The sequence below is a fragment of the Podarcis erhardii genome, assembly GCF_964252035.2.
Source record: "Podarcis erhardii genome assembly, chromosome: 17".
In the NCBI taxonomy this organism is placed as follows: domain Eukaryota; kingdom Metazoa; phylum Chordata; class Lepidosauria; order Squamata; family Lacertidae; genus Podarcis; species Podarcis erhardii.
In genome coordinates, this window is record NC_138515.1 from 11,411,173 (window position 1) to 11,419,449 (window position 8,277).

Sequence of the window (8,277 nt, forward strand, 5' to 3'; positions counted from 1 at the left end):
GAATGTACCTTCAGTCTCATTACATTTCCAACATTTATTTTCGGGCAAATGGTAAATTTTTGCAAGCTTGACTGGTGTCATGTACCACCTGTAAATCATTTTCATTAAATTCTCTTTTAGGGCATTACATGCCGTAAATTTCATACCTGTGGTCCATAACTGTTCCCAGTCAGCAGGTAGAAGGACAATCTGATTAATAATCATGCACAATCCCTTCAAGATGGGCATTCCTCCTTGAAGTTGTTTTGTAGTTTTCGTAGCAAATCATGCTATGTGTTCCTACATTCAAGCTCATTCTGATTCTTTTTTTCCAAGGTAACAAATGATACAATAATAAAAATTACCTCAATAATAAAAATCACCACATTCGCTCACTTTTTTTTATTTGAAGTTTTTGGCAGTTTTGGTCTCCCAGTATCTGAAGAAGTGTGCATGCACACGAAAGCTCATACCAAGAACTAACCTAGTTGGTCTTTAAGGTGCTACTGGAAGGAATTTATTTATTTTGTTTTGACTATGGCAGACCAACACGGCTACCTATCTGTAATTGGTCTCCCAGTGTCTGTATATCTCAGTGGCAATGTGCTGTGATTTGATGCTGAGTTACCTGATTCAGGGAGCACAAATTCTTTCCCTCCTCTAAAAATTTTGCCGCCATGGGAGGGAAAGGATTTGTGCTACCTGTGGAGGCTGGTGTCGAGTTTCACTGGTTATGGGGGTATAGCCACGGATTGGACAATTTGTGGGTTGGACCTAAGGGTTGCCGTCCCCTCGGCCATCTATATCCCACCCATAACTTTAGCAATTTTGGCAGGAGATCTTCCCATGTGGAATGGCTCTGCCAGGGGACTCTTTTGCCACTGCATCTGTTTGTCACACAATGGTGTGACCTGCTCTACTGTGTTTGGGCTTCTGCTCAATCTTGCAGACCTGAGTGATTGGTGCTCTCTCTCTCTCTCTCTTTGATAACATTTTATTAATTTTCCAAAAACAGCAACAACAAACAAACAAACAAACAAACAAATAAACAAATAAATAAAAACAATCACAACAATACATAAAGAAAAAGAAAATGCAAACATCATAAACAAATTTTTGAACCATAATTTTGCTTGACTCCACTCCCCCTCTTGGTTCCATTGTTTAGTACTTGTTCACGCACGTCCATAAAACCTTAGAATCTTAATAATCCAATTTTAAACCTTCTTCATCTTATTACAAGTCACTTTTTAAAGTTATACTAATGTAAATATCTATGCACAAAGCTTAAAGGTTATGCACTGAACATTTATCCCTTTAAAAAAAAATAATTCAAAGTCCTGAGTGATTGGTTTTCTCAGTCAAGGATGGCTTGAGTTTTTTTTAAATTAAGTCAGTCTTGTTCCCAGGAGTGGAATTCTCTGTTGTTAGAATGACTGGGGACTCATATTCCCCCCACTGCGCTGAAATGTTTCTATTTTCAGAAGGTTAATTAGTGGATTCCTAATGAGAACTGACTTAATAATAGCAGCTGTTACTGCTTGTGAATCTTCTAGGACTCACAACATATTTTGGAGTCTCTCATCTTTTTTTGTTGGCAAGTATTTGGGGGTGGCAAACATATTCAGTAGCGTCAAAATGTTATTGATAGCCAATGTTAAGAATCAAACTACAGTTTCACCAGTATTGAATTCCCAGCATCAAGGGATGGGGGCCAATTCAGGAAGTGGGGAAAAAGGAGGCAATCTGTGCAGTAACTGAAAGTGGAGAAGTGAGGTGGGGTAAAACACAGGTAGTTGCACAAACAGGGGTAAAGCTGCAACAAACAACCCTTGAAAGTCGTTGCAATAAGGGTGTCTGAAAAGCATTTACCGTATTTTTTGCTCTATAAGACTCCCTTTTTCCCTCCTAAAAAGTAAGGGGAAATGTGTGTGTGTCTTATGGAGTGAATGCAGGCTGCGCAGCTATCCTAGAAGCCAGAACAGCAAGAGGGATTGCTGCTTTCACTGCGCAGCTATCCCTCTTGCTGTTCTGGCTTCTGAGATTCAGAATATTTTTTTCTTGTTTTGTTCCTCCAAAAACTAGGTGCGTCTTGTGGTCTGGTGCATCTTATAGAGCGAGAAATACGGTATTTTATATGCCTGTGAAAACTTGTAAGCGCTTTACATCAAATGCACATTAAAATTACTGATGAAGGTCAGACGTTAAGAACAAGTTGACCTAAAAATATCAAAATACAAATAGGACCAGCAGTTTAAAATGCGTGCTCTAAAAAAGCTTCATATTAAAAGATGTGTCAACTTTACGTACAGTGAGCCATCTGCCTAATATCAAGGGGCGGGGAGTCCCAAAGTGTAGATGCTGTTATGGCAACAGACGGATCCTGTAGGAACCTTATTTCTGCAGATTGAAATGGCTGAGTGGCCATCGATGGGGTAAGATGATCCAGTTTAAGTAAACAGCTTGCCAGCTGTTAAGGGCTTTATCTACTAATAGTGAGACCTAGGATACCACATCCTTATGTGACATATGTGACTTTCAGAGCCTAGGCCTGCTTACAGGCAGCATTTAGCCTTGTGCAGAAAGAAATTCCTAATTTAACAAGGTCGCTGGAGAGATTTAAGAGGATTTTGACGCAAACGCACTATATGCAACAATGAAGAATTAACGCGGTGTCTTGTGTGTGCTGTGTGAGGGCAATAGCACTGCGGAGGAGGTGGTGCTGGGAACAAAGGTCCCAAGGACAAAATACGGATCAATTTAAGAGCCCGTATGAAGCCCAGGGACACGGGTGGCGCTGTGGGTTAAACCACTGAGCCTAGGGCTTGCCAATCAGAAGGTCGGCGGTTCGAATCCCTGCGACAGGGTGAGCTCCCGTTGCAATGATGCAATATGCAATGATGGTGCTCAGCAGGATCCCCGAGGTTAGCTGGACCATATGGGGAGGCTCCATGTGCATCTTCCCGGGTGGGGCTCAGCCCCCATATTCTGCTTCCCAGCGCATCATCCACACTCACTGACCCATGAGGCAGTTTGTAGCATTACCTCCTGTGAGCTTACAGTTATATTCCCTCTTCTAACTTGTCCATTTATCTCCCTGTTGCCTTCCTTGAATTTTTTTTTTTAAAAACTTGCTTCATGCTACGTGCAATTTTATTAGTAGCATCCTCTGTATGGGATGGGTGGGATGCGGGTGGCGCTGTGGGTTAAACCACAGAGCCTAGGACTTGCCGATCAGAAGGTCAGCGGTTCGAATCCCCATGACGGGGTGAGCTCCCGTTGCTCGGTCCCAGCTCCTGCCAGCCTAGCAGTTTGAAAGCACGTCAAAGTGCAAGTAGATAAATAGGTACCGCTCCGGCGGGAAGGTAAACAGCGTTTCTGTGCGCTGCTCTGGTTCGCCAGAAGCAGCTTAGTCATGCTGGCCACATGACCTGGAAGCTGTAGGCCGGCTCCCTTGGCCAATAAAGGGAGATGAGCACTGCAACCCCAGAGTCGGTCATGATTGGACCTAATGGTCAGGGGTCCCTTTACCTTTATGAAGCCCACAGGCTGGTGGAATCTGTAGGGCTGGCCAATATAAAGATGTATTGTCGTTTAGTCATGTCCGACTCTTTGTGACCCCATGGACCAGAGCATGCCAGGTACTCCTGTCTTCCACTACCTCCCGCAGTTTGGTCACGCTCATCTTACATTCCAGGTTCCTATGCAATATTTTTCTTTACAGCATTGGACTTTCCTTTCGCTTCCAGGCATATCCGCAACTGAGCAACCTTTTGGCTTTGGCCCAGCTGCTTCATCAGCTCTGAATCTACTTGTACTTGTCCTCCGCTCTTCCTCAGTAGCATGTTGGACACCTTCCGACCTGAGGGGTTCATCTTCCAGCGGCATAACTTTTATATGCCTGTTGTCTTTGTCCATGGAGTTTTCTTGGCAGGGATACTGGAGTGGCTTGCCAGTACCTGCTGCAGGTGGATCACATTTGGTGAAAACTCTCCACTATGACCTTATGACCTGTCCATCTTGGGTGGCCCTGCACGGCATAGCTCATAGCTTCTCCACGTTATTCAAGCCCCTTCGCCACGACAAGGCAGTGATCCATGAAGGAGCAACTCTACCTAGAGATGCCTACTCCTGTAAAATTAGCAAAGATATGTCATAATTGTGACAATATATGTTGGAAATATAAAGAAAAGGAAGGAACCTTTTATCATATGTGGTGGACCTGTCCCAAGGTGAAGGACTTCTGGGAAAAGATTTATAATGAATTGAAAAAAATGTTGAAATATACATTTATAAAGAAACCAGAGGCCTTTCTTCTTGGAATAACAGGTTTGGAATTGCCCAAGAAAGATGTAAAATTATTTTTGTATGCCACAACTGCTGCTCGTATTTTGTTAGCTAAAAAGTGGGAAACGCACTACCAACAATAGAAGAATGGCAGATGAAGATGATGGATTTTTCGGAGCTAGCTGACCTAACCGGAAGAGTCCACGACCAGAAGGAGGAGGAGTATCAGGAAGAGTGGAATAAATTTAATGATTATCTAGTTAAATTTGTTAAGTTAAATTAATTGAAAATAGCTTGCAGATACTTAATTGGCTTAGGATTTTATTTATGTTAAGTGATGAATTAATATGTTTAATTCCATAAGGTGAAGATTTAAGGATGTTAATGTTTAAGTTAAATTTCATAAGAATTGGGATTTGGAAAACCGTTAAAAGGACATGCAATGAAATTTGACCAAGGGGAAGTGAGGAAGTCACTTAACAAAGTTAATAAGTGTAATTTTCAATAAGGCTATGATTTATGTTTGTTTGTCTTGTGTGTTTGTTTGTTTGTTTATAATATTGCAAAAACCAATAAAATTTTTGAAGAAAAAAAATAGAGATGCCTAAACATGCAAAGGTCAGCGGGAGGAGGAGGCATGCCTGATATGCAGGGGATTTTGGGGGGTGGGGTGGGCAGCCTAGCCTGTGCCCAAGCCCCCTACACACACCTGACTTCTAAGGGTGAGGCCAAGGGTCTGAAGAGGGATAATATTGTTCATCAACATGTACGGAAACCATGGGGAAAGCGTCTTTCCATTTTCATGTACACGGCGACATTTAACCATCCAAGGACATTTTGCTGCTAATCCACTTAAGAGTCTCGCTGTGGGCAGAATGAGCTCCGAGCTTCTGCTCTTCAATCCCATTCTTGGCTTACGGCAGCCTTTGGAGCTCTTCACAAAACTGCCGGGGACAATGATGACGGAGGACAGCGCAAGAGATGGTTCCCACGAGGGTTCGACTAGAAGAGGCTGGCTTTCTGTTGGGGTGAGGAAGAGAAGAAGATGTGCTAGAGGCAGGACTCAGAGACCCGCTGAATCCACATGCCACCTTCCTAGATCATTGATGGTGTGATGCAGAAGCGCAAGAGAAAAGAGGAATAATGGCATGTTGGCAGCCTGGAGCCAGTCAAGTGTTTGGACTGTGCTAATGTAAATAAGCGGGACGCGGGTGGCGCTGTGGGTTAAACCACAGAGCCTAGGACTTGCTGATCGGAAGGTTGGCGGTTTGAATCCCCGCGACGGGGTGAGCTCCCATTGCTCGGTCCCAGCTCCTGCCCACCTAGCAGTTCGAAAGCACGTCAAAGTGCAAATAGATAAATAGGTACCGCTCCGGCGGGAAGGTAAATGGCACTGCTCTGGTTCGCCAGAAGTGGCTTAGTCATGCTGGCCACATGACCCGGAAGCTGTCTGTGGACAAACACCGGCTCCCTCGGCCTATAGAGCGAGATGAGCACCGCTACCTCAGAGTCAGCCACGACTGGACCTAATGAACAGTGGTGCCTTTACCTAATGTAAATAAGCACAGAGCTTGTGTGTTTTGCTGGGATCTGGGGAGATAAATTACTATGTCAAGCACCTATCAGAAAGTGCTCTTATCAAATGGGCTCCCTGTCTATATTTAGCAGGAAAATTCTTCATTTGCTGGTTCCTTTCCCTGGTAAATGGGACGCGGGTGGCACTGTGGGTTAAACCACAGAGCCTCTTGGGCTTGCTGATCAGAAGGTTGGCGGTTCGAATCCCCGTGACAGGGTGAGCTCCCGTTGCTCGGTCCCTGCTCCTGCCAACCTAGAAGTTCAAAAGCACACCAGTGCAAGTAGATAAATAGGTACCACTATGGCAGGAAGGTAAACAGTGTTTCCGTGCGCTGCTCTGGTTCGCCAGAAGCGGCTTAGTCATGCTGACCACATGACCCGGAAGCTGTACGCCAGCTCCCTTAGCCAATAAAACGAGATGAGCACCGCAACCCCAGAGTCGGTCACAACTGGACCTAATGGTCAGGGGTCCCTTTACCTTTACCTTCCCTGGTAAATACTGTTACCCCTCTCCCCCCACCCTCTACCAAACAGCTGAAAGGCCAAATGTTCAACCCAGTTTTTGGAGAGGAGCCAATGAAAAGACAAAAACACTTTCTTCCTTTCATGTTTTGTGAGTATGCTTTCTTTAGGGGCAGCCATGGGGCTGGCAAAATTTATTAGAACTATTCAACACTTTTCTGTGCTGGTAGGGTGGCTGCCATTTTAGCTTTCCCCCCAAAGTCCAGTTTGGGGCATTTCTAGATACAACCTCCGAGGGGAAATGGTACAAGGGCGTCGTTCAGCAGGAATTTGGGAACCATTTCTCTCTCCCTTCCCCCACCCCCCATATCAAGTGGGTGTAAGTTGGAGAGAGGAATTCACTGTCAATCTAGCACAGAAACAAGACCGAATTAGTGTCAGTAGTGGCAGCAAACGGCAATGTATAACCTATAATTTTAAACAGGAAGAACAAAAATTAATTTGGATCTAAGTTGCATAAGTATAGGTTTTTCTTATCAGTGAATAGCTTCATTATGCTGATACAATTAAAGAGTTTCATTTGCAATGACTCTACCTCATTTTTTGTGCCAGCCCCTAGAAACATTGTAACCTGTTTTATTCCGTATCTGAGTTAGATCTGTTGATTAGAGAACTTCTTTCAGTGCCTGAAAATAGCTCTGAAACTGCTGTTGCGTGTATTCCATGTTGTGGCTGGCTGCAAAGGTCCTGGGAACTGTAACTTTTTATGGGTGCTGGGAATTGTAGTCATTCCGGGGGTTAACTTTCTTTAGGGGGGGGAATTTGTTGGATGTGTCAGGAAGCATCTCCACTTGCACTGAAGGCTGATGTGTCTGCATGGGAAAGGAGGAGCTGGAGCTCATTATTATTATTATTATTATTATTATTATTATTATTATTATTTACTTATACCCTGCCCATCTGGCTGGGCCTCCCCAGCCACTCTGGGTGGCTTCCAACAGGGTATTAAAAACACAATAAAACATCAAACATTAAAAACTTCCCTAAACAGGGCTGCCTTCAGATGTCTTCTAAAAGTCAGATAGTTGTTTAATTTCTTGACATCTGGTGGGAGGGCGTTCCACAGGGCAGGCACCACCACCGAGAAGGCCCTCTGTGTAGACCAGGGGTAGGCAGCCTAAAGCCTATGGGGGGTCCCCTCTAACTCTATAATTCTGTCATTATAACTGTGATTTAAATGTGCAGTGTGCATGCACCTAATGTGACTTCACTTGCTTAGGTCGGTTCCTTTATTTTTGTGAGCAATTAGCCGGACTTTGCAGTGAACACATTCAAAATGGAAACCAAGCGCTCTTTCCCACTGGAGAATTCCTCTCTATGAAGTCAGTTCACTAGGGGTTGGCCAGTGTTGTGCCTACCAGATGTTGTTGGGACCTCAGCAGCATCCCTGACCATTGGACATGCTGACTACAGCTGCGACGGGAGGTTCTAGTCCAGGGGTCAGCAAACTTTTTCAGCAGGGGGCCAGTCCACTGTCCCTCAGACCTTGTGGGGGGCCGGACTATATTTTTTTTTGGGGGGGGGGAAATGAACGAATTTCTATGCCCCACAAATAACCCAGAGGTGCATTTTAAATAAAAGCACACATTGTACTCATGTAAAGACACGCTGATTCCAGGAGCATCCACAGGCCGGATTTAGAAAGCAATTGGGCCGGATCCGGCCCCCAGGCCTTAGTTTGCCTACCCATGTTCTAGAACTGTCAGAGAGTGCCCAGGTCAGTTCCCCTTGCAATAGATTTTCAGCTGAATGTCAACAGGTAATGTTGTTAGCTATAATGTAACTTCCACTGTTGGCAAACATTGATTTGAAAGCTATTGATTATTTCTCCTTCTCTTCCTCTGCTGAATCCGAGGTAACTGAACTGTCTTGCACACTGCAGGCAAAACACATCCACTCATTAGCTGGAAATGC